Source organism: Myotis myotis, unplaced genomic scaffold (assembly GCF_014108235.1).
Source record: "Myotis myotis isolate mMyoMyo1 unplaced genomic scaffold, mMyoMyo1.p scaffold_m19_p_2, whole genome shotgun sequence".
In the NCBI taxonomy this organism is placed as follows: domain Eukaryota; kingdom Metazoa; phylum Chordata; class Mammalia; order Chiroptera; family Vespertilionidae; genus Myotis; species Myotis myotis.
In genome coordinates this window covers 90,629,976-90,653,335 of record NW_023416324.1, presented here as the reverse complement: position 1 = coordinate 90,653,335, position 23,360 = coordinate 90,629,976, and the positions used below count along the sequence as shown (strand labels likewise).

The 23,360-nt window shown below is 44.9% G+C and overlaps 1 protein-coding gene and 1 non-coding gene across 3 annotated transcripts in view; one reads left to right on the top strand and one right to left on the bottom strand.

Annotated features, from left to right (window-relative positions):
* Nucleotides 1-23,360, top strand: part of FARS2 (phenylalanyl-tRNA synthetase 2, mitochondrial) — a 590,825-nt gene that overhangs the window by 537,082 nt on the left and 30,383 nt on the right. The window lies entirely within an intron of this gene.
* On the bottom strand, nucleotides 2,894-2,997 carry LOC118677840. The gene has a single exon (XR_004974566.1). It is a non-coding gene; the product is annotated as a U6 spliceosomal RNA (small nuclear RNA).

The following is a 23,360-nucleotide window of genomic DNA, read 5'->3' as shown; positions in this document are numbered from 1 at the left end:
AAAGCACATTTTTCTAAAATTACCAGGTGGACCAAGGCCAAGACAGAAAATGTCTGCTTTCTTAAGTATCCAGTGAACTTAAAATTTTCTTTAACTTTCATATTTTTAAGTTAAGATATATTTACATACAGTAAAAATCATCCTTTTGTGGACAGTTTCTACAAGTTTTCACAAATGCATATAGTCACGTAATCACTGCCAACCATGATATATAACAGTCCCACCTTCTGCCTAAAAATTCCCTTCTCCCTTGTGCTTCCTTAGCCGACCTGGCCTCCCACTCTCAGCCTGTGGCATCCTCTGATGTTTTCTGCCCCTATACCGCTGTCTTCACCACAATGTTATATAAGTGGAATCATATGGTATATAACTTTTTGAACCTGATTTCTTTCATTTAACATGATGCCCTTGAGAGTCATCCATGTTGTTGTTTATTAGTAGTTTGTTCCTTTTTGTTGCTGAGTAATACTCCATTGTGTGAAAGAACCACCATTTGTTTATCCATTTCCTAGGTGACAGATATTTGGGTTGTTACAGTTTTGGGCAAATATAAATAAAGCTGCTATAAACATTTACATGCAGGTGTTTGTATGAACACAAGTTTTGATTTTACTTGGGTAAATACCCAAGAATGCGATTGCTGGGTCATATGATAAGTGTACATTTAACTTCATAATAAACTGCCATGCTGTTTTGTAAAGTGGCTGAACCATTTCACATTCCCCCAGCAATGTATCATAGTTTCAGTTGCTCAGCATCCTCACCAGCACTAGCTATTGTCAGATTTTTTGTTTGTTGGCTTGTTCATTTCTTATTTAACTTGTCTAATAGGTGTAGTGATAAATTATTGTGCTTTTAACTTCCATTTTGCTCATTTCAAATGATATTGACTAAATATCATTCACGTGTTTATTTGCCATCTATATTGTTGAATTCCTCTGTTCATATCTTTTATCCATTTTTTAAATTGAGTTGTTTCCTTTTTATTAAGATCCAATGTATCATTTTTTCTTTTATGGATCATATGTTCGGTGTTGTATCTAAGAAATATTTACCTAATTATAAATCACAAAGATTATCTTCTAAATGTTTTATAGTTTCAGATTTTACACTTAAATTCAGTTTGAGTTCATTTCTACAGTAGATGAAAGATGTGGATTGAGGTTCCTTTTTTACTCTTTTTGCTTATGGATATCCAACTGTTCCTGTACCTGTTGAATATCAGACTCTCCTTTCTCAACAGAATTGAATTTTTACCTGTTTTAAAAATCAACCAACACATAGTTTGGATTTCTGTCTACTCATGTTAGCTACTTGTATCCTTTCTTTAATACTATACAGACTCGGTTACTGTTTCTTTATAATAAACCTTGAAATCAAGGAGTGTGAGCTCTCTAACTTTGTTCTTTTTCAGAATTGCTTAGGATATTCCTGTGCTTTTCCATAAAAATTTAAATTCAGCTTGCAGATTTCTACAAATATTTCTGCTCAAATTTTAATTGAAATTGTGTTAAATATATAGATTAGACTAGGAAGAATTGACATCAAATACTATTGAGCCTTTCTTTTTGTTTTTTTAATCTTTACTGTTGAGAGTATTACAGATGTCACCCTTTTTTCCTCTTATTGCCCCCCCTCACCCGATTCCCACCCCACTCCTTCACCATAGGTAATGCATATCCCATCTAATAAAAGCCCAGCGACTGAAACAGTGGAATGAGCAGAACGACCAGAGACCGGAACACCACGGCCCCTCGCCCTGGCTGGCCCTGCCCCCCAGGGAGAAGTTAGGGGCGATCAGGCAGGCAAGCGAGTGTTAGGGGTGATCAAGCAGGCAGGCGAGCAGTTAGGGGCGATCAGGCAGGCAGGCGAGCAGTTAAGAGCTAATGGTCCTGAAGTGAGAGAGGGATGTCCCACTGCCGGTTTAGGCCCGATCCGCAGGGATCCTTGTGGGATCAGGCCTAAACCGGCAGTTGGACATCCCCTGAAAGGTCCCGGATTGCGAGAGGATGCAGGCCGGGCTGAGGGACCCCCCCCTCCACCCCCGTACATGAATTTCATGCACTGTGCCTCTAGTACGCATATAAGATTTTTGGTTAATCTCTTCCCATTCCCACTTCCTCCTTCCCTCTAAGATTCGTCAGTTTGTTCCATGTTTCCATGCCTCATTCTATTTTATTCATCAGTTTGTTCTTTCATTAGATTTTTTTTTTGTTCATTTATTTTGCTTTTTAGATTCAGTTGTTGATAGATATGTATTTATTGACCTTTTATTGTTCATATATTTTATCATTTTTTTTCCTTCTTCTTCTTCCTCTTCTTAAAAATACCTTTCAACATTTCATGTAATACTGGTTTGATGGTGATAAACTCCTCAGGTTTTTTTTTCTCTCTGAAGCTCTCTATCTGACCTTCCATTCTAAATGAGAACTTTGCTAGGTAGAGTAATCTTGATTGTAGGTCCTTGCTATTCATCACTTTGAATATTTCTTTTCACTCTCTTCTGGCCTGCACAGCTTCTGTTGAGAAATCACCTGATAGTCGTATGGGCACTCCCTTGTAGGTAAGTAACTGCTGTTCTCTAGCTGCTTTTAAGAGTCTCTCTTTTTCTTTAACTCTTGGGTTTTTTTATGTGTCTTGGTGTGGACCTCTTTGGGTTCCTCTTATTTGGGACTTTCTGTGCTTCCTGGACTTATAACTCTATTTCTTTCACCAGGGAAGTTTTCTGTCATTATTTCTTCAAATAGATTTTCAATATCTTGCTCTCTCTCTTCTTCTGGCACCCCCATAATGCGAATGTTGGTACATTTGTAGTTGTCCCAGAGGCTCCTTACATTGTCTTCATATTTTTGGATTCTTTTTTCTTTTTCGTCTTCTTTCTTTTTTTAAAAAAAAAAATATGGAATGCTTCATGAATTTGCATGTCATCCTTGCACAGGGGCCATGCTAATCTCTGCATCATTCCAATTTTAGTGTATGTGCTGCCGAAGCGAGCACTCTTTTTGGTCTTTAGACTGGGTGTTTTTTGCTTCCTCATATTCCAAATCATTGATTTGATTCTCTGAATCCTCTACTCTACTGTTGAATTCCTATAAATCATTCTTTATTTCAGTTAGTGTATGCTTAATTTCTGACTGATCCTTTTTCATGTCTTTGAAATTCTCGTTAAGGTCCTTGAAAGTCTCACTAAGTCCCTTGAAGGTCTCATTAAGATCCTTGAACAACCTTATAACCATTGTTTCGAACTCTGTACATAGTAATTTGCTTGAATCCATTTCATTTAGTTCTTTTTCTGGAGATTTCTTCTGTTCTTTCATTTGTGACCTGTTTCTTTATCTCCATATTTTTGCTACTTCCTGTGTTTGTTTCTATGTATTAGGTAGAGCTGCTATGTCTCCTGGAATTGGTAGAGCCTTGTATAATAGGTGTCCTTTATGGCCCAGTGGCTTAGCCTCCCCTGTCACCTGAGCTGGGCACTCTAGGTGTGCCCTTGTGTGTGCTGTGTGCACCGTCTTCTTGTAGTTGAGCCTTGATTGCATCACTGGTAGGAATTGACCAACCTCCAGAACAATTGTCTGTGAGGACCAGCTGCAACTACAGTGGAAGAACTGCTGTGCAGCAGACACCCCTATGGAGCAGGACTTGCTTCAGTGGGGCTTTGGTGCTCACTGAGTCTGCCCCTTGAATGTGTAGCTTGTGGATGTGTAAAGTTGTAATATGGTATGGTTTGAAGCTGTCTACTGGGTGCACTGGCTCTGGGGCCTCCTTGGAGGTCCAAAGTCAGCCACTGCCTAGGGCCACCTGGCAGGAGCTACAAAGAGATCTGCAGATGGCTGCTACTTGTGTTGGGCTTAGACGAACCCAGGTGGGGCCTCTTATTGATAGGTATGGGGCACGGTGATGCCAACTGCTGCTTTTTTGAGAGATTTCAGGCAAGTTTGATGCCTGAGCCAAGACAGGCCATTTATATGGAAAAGTCATTGCAAACAGCTTGGGTGAGGCTGCAAATTGGATGGGGTGGGGTCTCAGGGAATCACCAGGGCAGAGCGAACAGTGTGATCCAGGCTGGTGGAAACTCAGATATGGCTGCCAGTCAGCTCTGCAATGGGGAAGGTCTCAGAATAAGAACAATGACCCCTGCAAGCACCCTTGTCTTGGAGAAAGCTGTCCCCAAGTTTTTGCTCTGATGCCAGACAATCCAGTTCCTCCCTGTATGTCTCTGGATCCCCCTGAACTGTTGCCCTAGCGCTGGAGTTCAGAGGGAGTGAGTCCATGTAAGTTCATGCACCAGCCCTTTAAGAGAAACTGTCTGGGTCTCCAGCAGCCTCCATGTCACTGAGCCACAATCCCTCCTGGTTTTTACAGCCCAAAAGTTATGAGGACTTCTCTTTCCAGCTCTTTACCTATACTGCCATCTTGGCTCTCTCTAATATTTTTATATTAATTTATTCTTCATGTGTTTATAATATTGGTCCTGTTGGGAAAACTCATTTATTCATTTATCAAATATTTATTGAACATCTATAAATGACAGGTTTTGTACAAGATACTACAGAGAAAATAAAGAAAAATAGAGCATTAAGTCAGCCTCTAAGAAGCTTGGGCTTACATAGGAAATGTAAGATATTTTTCCAAATGAGAGTAACACCAGGTAAAAAGTACAGGTTATGCCATAGTCCCTTAGGGTCAGGTCCTCCGTAGGCAAAGCTCTGGGTGAGGTTGAGAAGGAGGCAGGCAGTTTTCCTATCCCTGCTCAGAGTGCTTCTTAGGACTGTGCAGTGGATCAGCGATGGCCCCTGATTTGTTCCCTTTGTTGCAGGTTGGGTTACACGCTAACCCAAGAGATAGGGTAGGTTTAGTAATAACTAAGGCCTGACTAGGACTAAGGGAGGTTGAAATATGTACCTGTTTGTTTTAATTCTCTCAAGAAGGGCAATTTCTAACAAAGTGAACCTAAGAGAAAAAAATGCTCAGCCAACCACACTATTCCTTCCAAAGCTCAGAGACCCTAGGAGGAGGCTGAAGCAGAAAGAATGCCTTGCCAAAACTGCTCCTTCCAGACTTTGAGGTTCAGTCAGAAATATAGGATGGGCTTCAACTTCAAGGGAGAGGAAAATTTAAGATGGGGGTCAGTAGGCTAATTCAGGGACAATAGGAAGAGAGACTACTGAAAAGAGGAAATACATTCAGCTGTGCACTGTGCATTACAATCCTCTTTTCCTTTCCTCACGAAACTTCAATGTCAAGGTTGGAAGGAGGTATTATAGAAAGTTGTTTCCAGGATTCAGAGAAGTGGGAGATGAGCAATATGGGAAGAGGAAGCTCCTAGAGCAGAAAATGGGTAAGATTTGAGTATGCAGAAACGGAGAAGGCCAGGCCAAGACGCAGGGGAGAAAGACAAGGATTACTAGCTGAGAACAGTAATGCTTTGGCCCTCAGGCTCATGACTGGGGCCTCATGCATGGAATGGAACAGGCTGCCGGGGATTTGTGGGGAGAAAGCTACAAAGAGACTTTGGAGGTAGGTTGGGCGAGGCCAGGCTAAGGAGTTGGAACTGAATTTGGTAATGAATAGGAGGTGAGAAAAGAGTTTTGAGCATAGAAGGAATGAAATATGAGTTTTGAGGCAGTTATAAAATGGTTCCAATGTGTCGCCTCTTCCGCCTGGCTGCCAGGGTTCGAATCCTGGCCACTACCTGTGCCTCAGTCTCCACATCTATGAAACAGGAATAATAGTACGTGACATGCTTGTGAAGACTGCACGAGTTGATACATGTAAAGCTGTTGGAATAGTGCCTGACATGTGAAAGATGCTATAAAAGTGTCATCTTATATTAGATTATCATCCTTGTCATCATTATTTTAGGAACATTGGTTGAAAAGAAAGTAGGGGATTTTGAGCAGGTAATGTTTCTGAAATTGTTTTTTAAAATATGTAAAAAGTAGGGGGAAACGGAGGGAGCATGAAGCTAGCTCCCTGTGCCTCAGAGATCCCTATTGCAGAGCAGCCATTGCTTCAGCAGGAGTTAGTGCTATGAAAGGGTGGAGGTCACCAGTGGTTAAAGAACCAGCTCACAGTCCCCAGTGCCCAGGTCCCCTTTGCCACCCTGATGCCCCAGGATACCCTGTCCTCTCCACTATTGGAAATTCCTAGCCAACGGCTCTGAAATCAGCTCTCGGCCACAAAGGCCCTTTTCTTCTGCACTGTGGGCACTCCCCAGGGACCCAGAGGGAGCTTCCTGGGTAATGGCTTGGGATAAACACAGAGCGCCCTAGGCTATCTCAGAGAAAGTCTCAGTTAAACAACCCAATTCAGAGTCCAGCTTTGCTACTGTCATGTGCAAATGGTGTGACCTCCAGCCTCACTTTCCCCATCTGTAAAGTGAGGTGTGAATACTTTTTCCAGGGGCTGTTACTAGTAGGAAAAGCATGAATACAGCAGTGCTTGCACCTAGGAGATTGCTCAGTAAACACCAGTGGCTGCTATGGTGAGCGCAGGGGTTGTCATTAGTCATCGTTAGTTCTGTTGGTGAGCATGGTCAGGCAAGGCCAGCTCCAGTGCTCCGCCGCCATGAGGTCAGACCACATTCCTCAGCCCAGGGCTTCCTCTCTACCCTGGTCGCAGGGGCACTGTGTTTGTGCCCACATTCAGCATGTCTGTGACTTCCCCTGTGGTAGCAGTGCCATTTATAATGTGAGTACTTTTCAGAGGGCCTGAGTGCCAGGAGGAGGGAAAGGCCAGAACAGGGGCTTTCTGCTGAAGTAAAGACCAGAAATGCTACCCCGTGGGTCTCAGGGAATTGTGAAGAAAGCGCACTCAGGGGACCTCTGGACTCAGTCTGGGTGACTCGGGATGCATTGAGTCTGTAGCAGGCAGCAAGGGGGTGTCCTTTCCATATCGCCAAGTCCTCCTTCCTGAGTGGTCCCTACTCCATCACAGAGATAAGGTGGCACCGTATCTCTGTGATGGGAACGTGGCTCAGCCCTCCACCGCAGCTGTGGCTGCTGCATTGCCCTTCACTGACATAGTGCTGGGACACTGCAGGCGCTCAGTAAATACTCAGTGGCTGAGTTCATGAAGCCCAAAGTGGGTCTGAAGAAGTCACAGACGGAGGCACCACTGGATCTCACATTCAGGTCCGTTTCCCTCCGATGCACTGGGACAGCTGGAAAAGTTCTTCGAGCTTCTGTCATATCCTGGTCATTGTCATGTGTCCTGGGCACTTGGAAATGCACTGCAAGGGATGCCCACAGACAGTGATGTCTAAATGAGCTTCCTGCCTTAAGGCAAAGGTTGATTGGCCGATGCAGTTAGAAGGACACCAGGTGAATGAAGCCGCCAGGGGAAGGAATGGGGTGAAAGGTTGCTGGAGCTCAGATTACTGTGGGTGCTTAATGGATGCTAAATAATTGAAAGAATAAAGTAAGAGGGTGAATGCTGCATTGATGAACCCGTGGTGAACTCAGGGGGTCCTAGAACATTTGCAAATTGGTCATTAATGTTTCATCAACACTGTCTGCACCCTTTGTTAGTTTTGAATGGTGGCAGGAGTTTCCTATCACAGGGATACAGTTTCAAGGGGAACTTAAATAGAGGAATTATGGCTGGCCTACTCTTCTACCCAATCATTTGGGTTTATTTCAAAATAGTCTGATAGCTGGGAATGCCCTTGTATTGGCTGCTAATGTGCTCAGAGGGGACTGGGCAGCTTTCACACTGTGACATGTGGAAGGGGATTATGGATTTCAGAGTATCACAGCTTTATTGTTTCTTTTGCTTTGTCCAGTTTTGAAGTGAAGCTGAAATGACTGCATGATGGGAGGGGACGATGAGGTATAGGGAGTAATAATTCCTCTCATCTAGAAAGAATGCTGTCTTCAAAATGAGTTTTGCTGTTGGCAAAGCAGAGAACATGCTCACGTGACTGTCCCCTGCAGCGAGTGGCAGGAGGAGCGCCTTGCCTGTGTGGAAAGCTACAATGGCAGCGGGCCGGTTTAAGTCCTAAAGAAAGGCCCAGTGTGCACCGCTCACTGTTTGCCAGGGAACCCAGCTGGAGGCAGGGAATGGAGGCTCCATGACAGCAAATGTCAGGCCGTCCTGAGCCTCCTATGGTGGGTTTCCTCGGGAAGTAACTAGGTACTTGCCCAACATGAGCTGTGCTTTGGGGTAACATTCCCACTTTCTGCCCCTGCCCCAGCTCCCCATCCAGGGACCCTGCATTGTTGGGGCTGCCGAGCCTGCTGTGTCGAAACTGTCCCACCTGAAACCACCGAAACCCGGCCTGGGTTCAGCGGTGCTCCTTTCATTAACGTTGAAAGGTGGTGCACAGGGGACTGTCCTTTGTCTCCAGCACGTTTAGGGCAGCGGTGGTGCTGCAGCCAGCCCGGCCTCGGGCAGTCAGTCCCCACGGCTCTCAGCATCTGCGTGCTCACTCCTGCCGCAGAGGACCATTATTCCCGTCTCTCACAACTTCACTGAGAGGGCACTTAAGTGAAGCAGGCGTTTAGTCCCAGACAGAATCAATCTTCCTGCTCCGGGGAAGAGCCAGGCCTGTGCAGCTGGTGTTTGGACTTGGTTTGAGTGTATGTTGATTCAGCTTCCTCTCAGGGTGGCTGAAATGAATCGCCGGTGCTAACGGAGAGGTGTACCCAGCGCCCATCAGTCTCTGACAGTGCCCGATGAGGGCCCGTGACTAGGCCAGGCACCAGCCGTGTCAGGTCCCAGAGCCTGCCCGGGGCTGGGCATGGACCTGGCAGAGAGCACAGGCATGAGCAGACTGGAGCAGGGTCCTCAAAGGAAATGGGGGGAGGAGACGGGGAAGGCATATGCTTTTAGAGCAGAGAAGGTTGTTCAGAAAAGGCAACATCATCCAACTATGTATATTTCTCAGAAATGAGGTATGTGCTCATTTCCTTCTCGTTGGAAAGTGTAGGCTACATCGGGATGCTTTGTGTTCCTCTACATCGGAGTTCGTTTCTGTCCTCAGCTCATTTCTCCTTTCGCCTGAGGGAGGGGCCTGTCGTTCTCTCACAGGTGCCTGTGCCGCCTCCACTAAAGCAGGCTCCCTGCTGTTTTTTGATTTCTGTTTGCTTTTTATTTTTCAGGGGCACAGATTTTCAAATATGAAATTACTCACTGTATTCCTTCAAATACCTTTCTGTTTCCCAAGGGATTGACCTAAATCCCTCTAAAGCTGGGTTCTCAGCCGCAGCACTATTGACATCTTGGGCAGGATGAATCTTTATTGTGGTGCTGGCCCGTGCTTTGTAGGATGTTTGCAGCATCCCTGGGCTCCACCCACTAGATGCCAGGAGCCCTGCACACCCCTCCCCCCTTCAGATTGTGGCAGTCAGCAATGTCGCCCAACATTGCCAAGGGTCACCGAGGAGCAAAACTCCCCAGTTAAGAGCCACTGCTCTACAGGCGTCATGCCAGGCAGCCCACCCATTTTAAATATGCGCCCATCCATATGGCGGGATGGGTCCTTCTTAACACTAAACTCTGTTTGTTATTTGTTCATTTACTCACCTATTTACCCATAGATTCATCCATCTGTCTACCCAGCTAACCAGCCAATAAAGCACTGATCCAATTCATGGAACAGTAGTGTCTGTGGAGCTGGATCACTTGAACGTAAATCTGGCTGCACTGTGTACTGACCGCACGGCCTTAGACTTCACTAAGAGGAAGAGGAGAAAACAGGGCCGCTCTCATGAGCAGGGTTGGCATTAGACTGGGCTTCCTGGAGAGGGCAGTAGGCTGCTGGACCAGGAGAAAGACTGGGAGCAGAGATTCCGAATAGAAGGGGAGGGGGGCGGGTTGCAGGAGGGGGCAGATCAGAGCCCAGGAAGGAGCCAGTTAGCGCTGGCTAAGTCTCTAGGAGTCAGTGTGGGGGAAGGCTGGGAGAAGGAGCGTCAATGAGGAGGATGGCTCAACTGAATCATGCTCAGAAAGGTCTGGATGGTAAATATGGAGCAACAGGTGGCAAACCTGTGTCAGGAAGGACAGGTTATACAGGAGTTGGCCATCTTTCAGAGGCACGAGCTAGGTCTTCACTCACTCACTCTTACTGAATGGTTCTCGTTAGCAGTAATTTTGCCTCCCCTACTCATTGTGAATTAGTCATTTTATTATGTGCTTATTATGTTTTAAGAGCTTCACATGGATTCATTCAATTAATTCTCTCCGCCCTCTGAGGTAGTTTAAGGATGAAGAAACTGAAACACAGCAAGATTAGGTAACTTACTCCATGACACACAGCTCCTGAGTGCTGGAGCAATCTGGCCCTGAAAGCACAGGCCCTAAGACTACACACTCATTGTGTGAAGAAAACAGAACCCTGGGCATGTGAGTGTGGCCGTGCCCAGATTCTTGGGAAATTCGGCTGATCTGAGAAGGTAACAAACCTTGAGCTTTTAAGAGAATCTGCAATTGGGTGTGTTTTTTAAAGGAACGAAGAAGCTGGGATATGAGACTGCACTGGTTGGACAGATCGTAGGGACCACCACCTGGGGGAAGAGAGCTCCCTGTTTTCCTTTCCTGTCTCTTTCCTCCCCCCTCCTCTCCCTTCCTCTTATTCTCTGAGGCTCCCCGCTTCTCTCCATACAGCCTCAAAACTCACCCAGTCTCCGCTAGGCTGTAGCCTGGCTCCCACAGAGTGAGTGACCCCAGGCCCGCCCAGGGCTCTCCCTCTGCATCCAGGCCCTGGCTCCTGCCCCTGGGCTTTGAAGCCACTGGTCACATATGTAGAACATTTTCACACCCAAAAGTGTGCTTAACTAGCAGTTTTACTCTGTCCTACCCTTTGCCGCTCTAGTAGGTAGTGCTGAGTCATGGGGGACAGAACTGGGCCCTATCGTGTACTTGGAGCTCAAAGCCCCTTCCCAGTGGAACGTCACCTAAAGTGGCCAGACCTTCCACGCTGCTTGTGTCCCATTAAAAATAGATCATAGCCCTAACCGGTTTGGCTCAGTGGATAGAGCGTCAGCCTGCGGACTCAAGGGCCCCAGGTTCGATTCCGGTCAAGGGCATGTACCTTGGTGCCGGGCACATCCCCAGTAGGGAGTGTGCAGGAGGCAGCTGGTCGGTGTTTCTCTCTCATGGATGTTTCTAACTCTCTATCCCTCTCCCTTCCTCTCTGTAAAAAATCAATAAAAAATATATTTTAAAAAAATAAATCATAAAATAGGGCCCCTTGGCTCCTCTCAGGACCTCAACATGGGTTAGCCACGCTGGGAACTTTCCCTTTCAGTGTCCCAGCATGATTAATGACAGCATGATTAATGACGCCAAGTGTCCTCTGTGCAGCACTGTGGCCAGGCCCAATCAGACTCTCACGCAGCCCATGCTGCGAGGGCCGCTGTGTGGTGTGCAGGCCTGTCCCCTCACACCCTCTGCCTCCCTGGGCCTGCTTTCCTCCTCTGGGGTCCCATTGACCTACCCCCACGTTGACACAGGATTTCAGAGATCCCCCCTCCAGCTGCCGCTGTGTGTCACTGGTCCTGGCCCCTCCCGCACACTGCCCTCTGTAGCTCTCTGTACATGGATTCACTGCTTCTCAATGTGCAGCTTTGTCACTGGATTAGTCACTTGAATAAAACCACAAACATTACTCAGCACCTGTCAGGTGCCAGCCACTGTGCTAGGTATTGGGGATGCAAAAATGAATGAGCAGTTCTTAAAAGTGACAGATGCATTAATAAATGGCTCTGGGAACAAGACATGAGTGTACTGAGCGAGGTGGGTCTCAGAGGCTGAGGTGGCAAAGCACACAAGGCCCCTCGTACGGCAGGACCTCCTCCAGTCCGGCTCCTAGGGGTGGGGTGAGGATCAATGGGGTAATGCTCAGAAATGTGCACGAGTGTGCCTGGCACGGGGTGAGCACTCAGCACATGGTAGCTGTGATTCTTCTTATCTTGGCAGCTCCGCTCCCTTCCAGCCCAGTTCCTCGAGTTCCAGCATTGGACCACACATATGGTGTTGCTCAGTAATGCTTTCTCATTAAAATAAATGAATAAGGGGATGCTGGGCGCATTGAGAGAGCAGACATAGTTGGTACACCCTTAGGAAGGGAGAGTCTGGGAAGGAGAGACTGCATCCCGAGGGCACGTCAAACTTTTTCCCTGAAGATAGGCCACACTCTGCAAGCCCCAGTTACTAGTCCCTTGATGGCCTCTAGGGAGCCTGCTCATTGCTTCCCTTTATTTTTCTCTCCAGAAATAGAACCTTTTCATACACTTTTGTTTTTTTAATCAGGAATATTTCAAAGCCAATTTATCCATTCACTCTCCCCTCGATTTAAATCACTTTTGCAAAGATTTATCAAGTTTTTTCTGTTGCCAGATACTGGACTAGGCTCTGAAAATACAGGGGGGAACGAGACATCTCTGCCTTCCCCCCCACACCCCCCAAAGAGCTCAGTCCAACAGGACAGGGTGTGGGGTGCCCGCGCCACCTTGCTTTCTGCCCACCACTAACAGTAAGACAGGTTAACAGGAGGGTCCTGCTCAGACTCCCTTTCCCAGGATGAGGTTTTGTTGATTTGAACTTCCTTGCAGATAATTAACCCTAGGGTCAAAAACTCACACCCTATGCCTCTGAAGAGATTGAAAGAAATTTTTGAAGAGTTGTATAGAATTAAAAGCTTTTTGATGAATAATGCTGTCGTTACACAGGGAGGAAATTACAGTAGCACTTTCTGCTATGTAATTAAAAAAGCAAAGATGAATGAAATACCCACAAGTGAAAATGGGATTTGATTTTCAACACAGGAAACTGAAGCTCTGCCAGTCACATGGTGTTCATTTTCCAATCTAAGGGATGTGTGTCCTGAATCATTTCAAATTCTAGCAGAGGCTCTCATGGAATATTTTCTTTAACCTTTGTAGTACCATGGCCTAAAAAAGCAGATTTTTTTTTTTTTTACCCTAAAAAGATGTTTCTTTTTTTCATCCTAACCATTGATTCTCTTTCTAAAATATCAGAATTATTTTATAGACCCAAGTGGGGTCATAATCTATTTCCTTTTCTCTCCTCCCCACTGCGACACTTTGATTTTAGTAATCACACCAATTCCCCCATCTTTAATATAACCAACCACCCTTGCCCAAGAACATATAAAGATTAGTAGCCCAGGGCCGGACTTGTCAAAACTGTAGAGTCCACACTGTACTCCAGATCTGATTTTTCCTCAATATTATGACGCAAGCCAGGCACCCATCGCTGCTGCACGCTGATGGGCCCCTACAGCAGTGGGCCAGAGACCGAGGTGCTGGTCCCAGCCTACTTCCTGCCAGGTCGCCTGTGCAGTCAGTTACCTTCCTGAGCTCCTTGTCTGCATGTATGGAATAGGGATTGTAATAGCCTCCTCATCAGATGTGTGAGAATTAAGTGAGTTGATATAGCAATGTCTAGTGCATAGTAAGTCTTCAAGAAACACCAGCTGTCATAATCACATGTTACTGTCATTAGAAATGATTATGGGATTCAAGAATGCTAAGCTGGTATCATAACTAAGGAATATGGGATTATCAGAATCACAGTGGCCATCACTTCTTAGCAAGTCCCAGTGGCAGATTTAAATATTACGAGCAGTGGGAGATATAGTCTGATATCATTCGTCTTGGAATTTGGAAAACTGGGCTGGAGCAGGAGGCCTGTCTTAGAGGCCCAAGAGAGCCCTTTCAGCCCCAGACCAGATCTCAGGGCTGTACCACTGGAGGGCAAGAGACTAAAGGTCCTGAATACAAGTTCTCCTGAGAAAAGAAGATACGAAGAGGCAGACAAAGCAGGAAAAGGAGATGGCCTTCTTTAGGGATTCAAGTACTTGGAATTTGGAAGCAGGCCTTGGGCCTCTTATCTTCTTCACTCAGAGATGAAGCTAGAAGGGTGTCAGGAAGAGCCATACCTCTACGAGTGAAGTCTCATCTGGTCAGCTGTGTCCTGGAATTGGACCCCATCAGATCAGAATCCCTCTCCTTAAAGGGGCAGCAAGGAGATGATTGTGATGACGATGATGATGACGGTAACAAAGGCGATAACCTCAGCAATGAACACTTATATAGCACTTAATGTAGCCAGACAATACTTTAAATGCTTTGTATAAATTATCTTTTTTCTTTTCTTTTTGGAATTGTGTTTCTGGATGAATTTCTTTTTGGAATTGTTTCTGGATGAATCTTGTCATTAAATTCTCACAGCTGCCTCTAAATTATCATAGAATTTTAAACCAACAAGGTAACTGCCTGACCAACTTCTCTTGTATCTCATCATGGCGATGCTGGTTTAGTGTTGATGGCAAATAAAGTAAGACTTTGAGATATTTCTGAAGAAAGAAGAAAGTGAAAACAGAATAAAAATAATTAGCTCCAAATCAGTATAATTTCTACCAACAATAATGAGGCTTGATAAGGAAAATAACCACTAAGGTATCTCCTTGTACCAAGTAGTTCTCGGGGCCCCCTGGGAATTGCCTCCTCCTCCTTCCCACCAGAAGCTCCAGACTGTCTCCAGAGGGCCTCTCCCAGGGTGGGAGCCTCTGGAATCACTCCAAGGTGAGTATGAGTGCCCTGAAGGTGCAAACCATTCACACACCTACCATAAACACCTGTTTGCTTTTCAATCTTGTTTTACAGAAGATAGAGATGCTAGTAAATACCCGGTGGCTAAAATGACAGTAATTTTGGTGACAGTGCCCATTAGCATTACATGAAAATGAATGGGTGGTGTCAATGTTGAAAATGCCAATCTATAATAATAAAAGCGTAATATGCTAATTAGACCAGACGTCCTTCTGGACAAAGCCGGGACTGCAGCCGCAGGATGGAGGCAGCCACCCACGGCTGCGAGGAACAGATCCAGGCAGCCCCCACAGCTGCGAAGGCCTACTCTTGCACAAATTTCGTGCTTTGGGCCTCTAGTATGTAAATAAGAAAAGTTCATCAACAAGTTGAGTAGTGAGCAAGGAAAGATTTTGTGTTTTGTTTTGTTTTTTAAGTAAAAGAGATTATCTCCAGCCTCAAAATCTTCCAATATTTGTGGGATAGCTATCATGAGAAACAACACAAAATCTCTCATTGCATTATGTGTTGTGGCTGCAAGTCCAAAATTATCTCATTTAATCTTCATACTAACCCTTGCAATTATGTTGCTTTATACGTAGGGAAATGGACACAAAATGAGGATAAATAATTACAGCCTGGAGAATCTCTCTACCAATAAAGGGGATGGATGAATAGATGAATAGAATACTATATCTTAATCTATAACACAGTACACTCTATAGATAGGTCATTTTTCTCCTCCTCCTCCTCACACTGTTGCCTAAAAATGACCATCACAGTGTAGTCAGAAGCCTTTCAGAAGATTGAATCCACAGTTATTCCTAGACACATCGCCTGGTTATTTTGAAGATTACGTTAAAATGCAGAAGCCCACCTGATAATGTTGCATTGAAACAAAGCAAGAAACATATTTCCAGTTTAATCTCAAGGGATTTTTTTTTTTTTTACTATATGTACCCCTGGCTATTATAGTGATAGCTGCAGAACCTTAAACATAGACCAGCATGAGCTCAGCTCTTATAAATTTAAAACTATCATAATTATAGAACACTCCTTTTTTAATCCAGAGGGGAAAGTCATGTAAGACTGATGGTTAAGTACATAACAAACCAATTTACTGCCTCAGCATCTGTAGCATAGAGTAATTTGCATTCTTGATCTCTTTTCTCTCCCTGTGCTTGCCATTAGTACCTGAGGCTGTACCCTCCCTCCACAATAAATCAGATAAGTTTGGGTGCAGACACTGATCTTAACATTCTCTACTTTTACTTTGCCCTATGAATTGATGTAAGGAAATAAATGAAATCAAACCCCATAGGTACCATGCCTTAGCAAAACACTCAAGCTCACAGAAAAGATCACACAGTTAATTATTATAAAGGTAAAATTGAGCAACCAAACTTCATCTGTATACACTCAGAACCACTCAGCGGGATCCTAAAAGATAGGGGGGGAAACAAGAAATAGAATCCAATTCAGAAATAAGATCCCATAAGAAGGCATGCGGCCCCTCCTCCCTTTCTGCAATAGTGTGGGTAGCAGATGGTATTGGTTGGCTGACCCAACCCTCATCCATAACTTTCTTATCCCTGGCTTAGAATTGACTGTTCAACCCAGTTTTAGCCAAAGAATAAGCAGAAATTTCTGGATGAGGTTTCCTAAAGGCCTTTCTTCCATCTGTCTGCAACCCTGACATGAGGCTTGGAGAGGCCATCTTGCAACCATTAGGAACGTCACACGAAGACAGCAGCCTGCTTGCTCAGGACAGTGGGACAGGAAAAAGAAAGGGTCCAGACAGCTGCTGGGTCTGCTCACCTCAAGACGTTTTTCAATGTGTTTAAGCCAGGGCAGCTCCTGTTGTTGCATGTAGCTGAACTCATCAGTGGGGATCAGAGCTCTGAAGAGATGAAATGTATTGTTCTGTTGCAAATAGTCAAAGGAATGGGGTCCTAAAGGGTATGCGAAGAGAACAGGGTCCTTGAATGTACATTGCTGCAGTCTAAAGAGAGGCCGCTGAATACGATACTGAGGAAATGCCTAAGGTTGAATGACACAGACAGTGCATCATTTTCACCCAGAAATGAAGTAAAAGGACAGCAGTGTTTCCTGTTTACTAGATACATAGTTATCTGCATAATTATAAGGAGTATTTTTATTGCCAGGAATACCTAACTTTTATAAAAGCTTAAAGTAATTTTTATCATTATTTCTGCAAAATGTTTTTATTAAAGGAAACGCCATATGGTAACAGCAAGAAGAGTTAGTTACAAGTCACGAAGCTAGTCACAGATTTCTTTCCAACAGTAAATTCAAAAACACTTATCACAGACCCTGCATTTAGAAAGAACTTTGCAAGTTTCAAGACTCCTGAAAGTATAAAACTTCCATCAGAGTTGTGCATTTGTTTGGGTTTTGTTTTGTTTTGTTTTTGTTTTTTCATTCTCTAGGACACAAAATAAAGTCATATAAGACCTAGGATTTATATTCAAAATATTTAACAACCCGCACAGTCTGTGCATTGATGGAAGGGATGTTGGCCACAGCCACAGGTGTGGTTGGGCTTGGTGCAAAGTCTCGAACATCTGCCTTGGGAAACCTCGGGCAGGGGGACAGTGTGTGTATGATGCTAACGTATTTCCATCCTATATATCCTGTTTGTGATCATTACAGCCTTGTCTCTGTGGAACTGGCAGAATGCTAATGCAACAGGATTGAGTAGTTTCTATCTGTGCACTGCTTTAGTTTGGTTTTTATACTACTGTAATGCCTTGATTTTATTTATTTATTTATTTATTCATTTATTTTAAAATATATTTTTATTGATTTTAGAGAGGAGAGGAAGAGGGAAAGAGCGATAGAAACATCAGTGATGAGAGAGAATCATTGTTTGGCTGCCTCCTGTATACCTCCTACTGGGGATCGAGCTCACACCCGGGCATGTGCCCTGACCAGGAATTGAACCATGACCTCCTGGTTCATAGGTTTGATGCTTAATTACTAAGCCACGCCAGCCATGCCTTGATTTTAGATACAATGAAAGATGGCCTCACCCATCTCACCACTCACGAAAAGCAACTACAACAGAAACAAAAAACTAACCCCAACTCAGTATTTCCAACTTTGAGGATGTTAATGAAAGCAGTAGGTTGGCTGTGTGCGTGTGTGTGCATGATAGTGTTGGTGTGGGTGTATACGTTTGTGTGACTACTGCCACCATCTGATACAGACCCACTCTCCTTTACAGCTTCACCCACTCCTTCCCCCACCCCAGCCTCTAGCAACCACTGATCTGCTTTCCATCTCTGTAATGTTGTCATTCTAAGACTATTACATAGATGGAGTCACGCAGTATGTGACTTTTTGAGATGGCCTTTTTACATTTAGCACAATGCCCTAGAGATCCTTGCAAGTTATTGCATGGGTCAAAACAACAAGAATCCTACCTTCTTACTCAGCCATGTCCAACGTTGACACAATTGGGACCCTGGCCTGTAGTTTGATCCCTCCCTTGGCGGCAATACTTAAAAACCAAAGGGCTACTTTTTATATTACAATACATTACAATATATTAAAAATTGGTTAGGAGAAACAGCTGCAGCGTTCAGGAGGCTGCCAGTTAATGTGTCTCTCTCACATCAATGTTTCTCTCTCTCTCTCTCCCTTCCTTCCACTCTCTCTAAAAATCAATGGGAAAAGTATCCTTGGGTGAGGATTAACAAAACAAAAATTTAGTGGCTCCAGTTTAAAGCAAAGCATTAATTTTTTTTAAATCTTTCATTCTCCTTTATTCTCTATCATTTGCTTTTTTTTGAAAATGCAAAACCTTCAGCTTGGTTTAAGCAACAACGCTGGTTGGTTTAAGCGACCCCAGGACTGTCATGGTGCTACCAGGGACCCTCATTTCTCCACGCTGTGCTGCAGGATACCGCTGCTTACCTGCAGGAAGTCACAGCAGCATCTCCACGCCTCACCCGGGCACGGAAACCCTCTGGGAGACCTGCCTTTTCTTCCCACTAAGCAGACAGACAAGCAACCTGAGAAATTAAGGCAGGAAACAGCTCTGCAGTGCCCCGTGGGGAGCAGCACTCCTGGGGACTGGCCCCCCAGGGTTTGGGCTGCATTTTGTTCACCGGCTTCGCCTTCTGTAGGCAGTGCCTCGGACAAAATAAATACCTGTGCACTCTGCCCTTCATGCCCTGCGCTCCTTACCGGGAGCCTCCCTGGGGCAGAGGCTGGGCAGAATAACGTGGACTAGCATCTGACCACCCCACCTTTCACTGAGGTCACCCAGGGCCCACAGAGGGCCTCGGCTCTGCCTCCCGGTCCACACCAGCTCCTGTGCACATCTTTAAAACAGCCCACGAGCATAATTCCTCACTCTTAGGACTAAAGTTCATTTAAGTTTGAAGAAGAAGAGTTTAACCAGATTCTAATAACACCATATTCCCACGTTCAGCTTTCATGCTTCCAGCTATCTCTGTACACTGGCCCGCCGCTGCATGCACGGACACTCTGAGGAGAGGACTTGCGGCACAGCAGGGTCGGCCGTGACTTTGGCCCTCCCCTTTACAGGTTCTGCTTCTGTTGCCTGGTTTCCTATAATTCTTCAGCATATGCATAGGTCAGCATGCCAAGCAGCTGGGGGTGTTTCTCCGGGACCGCTGGGGTGCACTAATTCCTGAACCGTCCATCTGACATCATTGGTGAGCCCACTCGCTCATGCCCCTACTCTTCACCGTCAGGCTATCCGTTTCACTCACTGGCAGCCGGGCCCATTGAACAGCTTCTTGGCCGGCTCCACTGAGCGACTTCTCTTTAGTTATAGGTGCTCCGTGGTCAACCGCCTCCTGGGATATTTGCTAGGTATCTGTATGTTTGAACTCAGCCTTGGCCTCCTCTTTTTTAGTCTGCTTGAGACAGAAAGTTTCTGTGTAGATTTGACCTGGAGAAAGACAGACTGACTTTTTCAATTCTAAGATTAATGAGCATCTTGGAGCCAGGTTTTCCCCTGAGTTTACTTGAAGCTCCAGGTTGGCTTGTTCCAAAATCTTCTCATTATTTTGTACCAGGATGTACCCCATGGAGGGGGCTCCCGGGGAGTCGGCTGGTGCCTCATTTCCCACAGATCCGATTTGGTACAGGTTTTTACCCTCCCACAATTTAGCTTTTAATTATCATCTTAACTCTTGTTTTATTCCTTCTTCCTGTATTGCTGCTCTTCCCAGATTTCTTATTTTTTTATTCTAAACTTAGTTTTACAAAAGAACCAACTCAGTTAGCCTACAGCGGTCACCAACCTTTCAGACCTCACGGACCACCAGTTGGCAACTGCTGGTCTAAGGGAAGAGGATGGGGAGAAGGATGACTATCTCAAAAATCTAGTAGCCTGTGTTTTGTGAAGTGTTTTTTATTATTTCCCATTATACGCAGTGCCTTCTAAGCATTAACCTCAATGAGAACTCTGCTGGTGGAGAGCCTTTAAAAGAGTTGGAGATTTTTCTTTTACCTGTACAATGTTTCCTCTTATTTTTCATCTGGCAGGATTTTCTTTCTGTTGTTTTTTGTTTCATTTTTTGGCTTGTTTGATTGGCTGGTTGCTGCTTGCCCTGTCACAACCCCTACCACCACTTCTCCCTCCTTACTTGCCTCATGCTTTTGTAGTGTCTGCGGGGGAAATGCTTTGTTTGAGGGTACTGAAAATAAGAAAAAGGAATCTGGTAATATTATTCCAAACAGGCAAACTTCCTATTCCATAAGAGTTTCTTTAGACAGAAAAAAAAAGCCATAGTCTTTGAAAGAATTCTTGGGTGCAGATGGAGAGAAACAGAAGTCCACAGCCCTGCCTAGAAATGGGCTCACAGTGCCTCCAAAAAAAGTTATGCTTTTGCCTGAAAGCCAGTGAGGTGTCTGCAGGTGCATATGTGTGTGTGTGTGGCGGGGGGGGGGGGGGCGGGGGGGGGGGGCTGGGAGTACAGCTACATAATCCAATAGATCAGTAACATTATCAATTTAGGCTTTATCTCGTTATTTGCGCTTTGAGAAGTCTCCTGGCTGTAACTGAGCCCTCTTGAGAACCTTAAGAAAAGTCCTTTAGGGATTCCAATATCTTATTAAATGGCAACTTACACTCCCTTTTGAAACTTTCACTTTTCTCATCTCTAAAATTCCCTGGATGGGACAAACTTAAATTGGTAACTTTAATCTTTTAACCTGATCCATCACATTGGAAACCACAGAGACCTTCTTTTGTCTACCCAATCCTAAAACTGAAATCCACAGCAGCAATCCCTCATGTAGGGGCGTTGACCGCAAGCTCTGAGGGCAGCAGATGAGGCCAAGATCATGCATTCCCTTTCTTATAGCAGCTGAAAGGCTAGCATTTGTATTGATCTACAGAAGCACTTAATCAATGCTCCCAGTTCTGTTGTTTCATTGCAGCTGTGCAAAACAACTTGAATATTAGAAGGTGAGAGCCATGCTCTGTAATAGCCTTATGAAAGTTTTATGGTAACATTTGATCAGTAACAAGCCTGGCTTAAAACAAAAACACATTTCTAATGCTTGTACTAAAGGCTCACATTTCACTGAAATTACTTTCTTGTCCGGGCGGCTTCATGAGGGAGACTACTGTTGGTAGGGACCATGTCTGGAGGAGCGGGAAGAGTGGCCGAATGGAGGCCAAGAAAGCATACCCATTGAACACACGCTGAGTTTAAAGGTAGTTGTTTCAGTCTCCTTTGAGGAAATAAAAAACACGTATTTCATGAACAGGAATTTAATAAATGTCTATTAATAACACAACTACTACAATAATGGTTTCTATTCATTGAGGGCCAGTTACAGGCTCGGAACATTTAGGTTTATGTAACACTCACTAGACTTCTCCTCACCATCTTTTTCCCTTACAGATTAGATGGCAGCCCTTCTGCCTGGGGCATTGACCCCTGCTCTGGGGAGACCCCTAACTAATCTCAGCTCACGGTGGTCATTGCATTTCTCTCCCCTCCCTCCATTTCTAAGCCAATCAGTGTGTGGTACCTCCCATGTGACAGGGATTGGCAAAGGAACAGGGGATAACCCAGTTGGGACCAGTGATTTGTGAGGGGAGGTGGGAGACATCTTGGGCTTCTGGGCGTGTCTCTCATTCTTAGGGACACACTCAGGGAGGACATCTTCCTGTGTGAATGAGAGGTCTTGCCGTCTTGACCATGCAGTCTAGAGGGAAGCTGGCATACATAGGTGAGGGCAGCTGAGAAAGAGGCTGGGGATCCAAGCCTGCTGTGAGACAGGATGCACCTGTCCTACTTGGCACAAAACAATGGGACCCAACACATTGCTGAACTATTGGAGCCTATTCGAACTGGGGCTTCTGGTACCCACAGCCATCACCATCCGACTGAATCAGGATGTTCGAAAATTACCCCTTGCAGCAACTCTCTGAGGTTGGTACTACTGTATTAAAGTGTCTGTTTGTAGATGAGGAAGCAAAGGCAGGGTTTGGGGGTAAGGACCTTCCCCAGGCCACAGGATTGTAAGCAGCAGGGCTGGGATGCAAACCCAGTCCTACTGGATTCCTCAGTGTGCTCTCCTGTCATGGTTTCCCTCCCATCCCATATCCAGACTTTCATCAGGAAAGTACTCACTTTTCTGAGGGGCAGTAGGAAGCCCACCATTTCTCTGCCTTTGAACCAAAATGAATCAAGGCCAGAGCCTAGGGCAAGTGCTCAGTGACCCCATAGCGCCCGCAGAGCTCGGGGGTCCTGTGGTTTTAGCATAGAAAGTATCATTAGGCCAGAGCCACAGAAAACTCTTGGTGGACAGCACATTAAATTGCTTTATCTTTTTATTGCCAAATTCATGCAGAAAAGTGCATAAAACATAAATGTATGATATAATGAACAATCATAAGGAAAATACCCTAGTCAGGATCTATTTGGATTTGGCAATTAAATGTTGATGGCAGAGGAAATAGATATGGTCATCCCCATCAACATTTATGCCATAATTAACATCCACGAATATACCCACAAAATGGCATCCTAGAAAAGAGCCATTAAAAAAATAAAGCTCCATTTCTGAATTAGGAACTATAGCCGCCATACCGTTATTATTAGCCCTGTTCCACTCTCTGGCTCTTTTGGTGCCAAATTCTCAGGGGGAAAATGGCCTCTAAAGAGATTTTCTGGCAATCCAAAGTTACAGAGTGGTTTCCAGAGTTCTTGGGAAGAAGTAATAGCCACGGCCTCCCCTTTGCTCCTTTCCCCCTGTGGGTGAGGGTTGCGCCTTTCCTCCGAGGGGCATGCTCACATTTGTGGTGATCTAAGGTAGACACACTTCATTGTGTATGCCTGTGGTCTAATGGTCTTTTTATTTTCAGCAGATGTCCCACATAGGTAAAATACCAATTTCTGTTAGTGTAAACTCTTGTAATTGATTCTTTATTGCTTCTTCTCAAAGACAAGAGAATAAAAAGGTCTGTTTGAATAAAGCACAGAAGGTCTATTGCTATAAGTAGAATAAACACATCAATGGGCCTTTACAGCTACCTTTTACACCAACGTGAGCTCTCTGACACTGTGTGGTAGTCAGAGAACACTGGCAAAAGCTCACACTGGGACGAACCCCAAAGCCTGTGATGAGGAGACAAGCCTCCAACAACATGCCCCTTAATTATGAGCCGAATTAATCAGGAGGATCCTCTCCAATTCATATCTTAACCCTTATTTAGAGTCCTCAATTAAAAAGACAAAAAGTATCTTCCAGCCCTGATGACTACTTGCATATTTTAATTACTAAAGT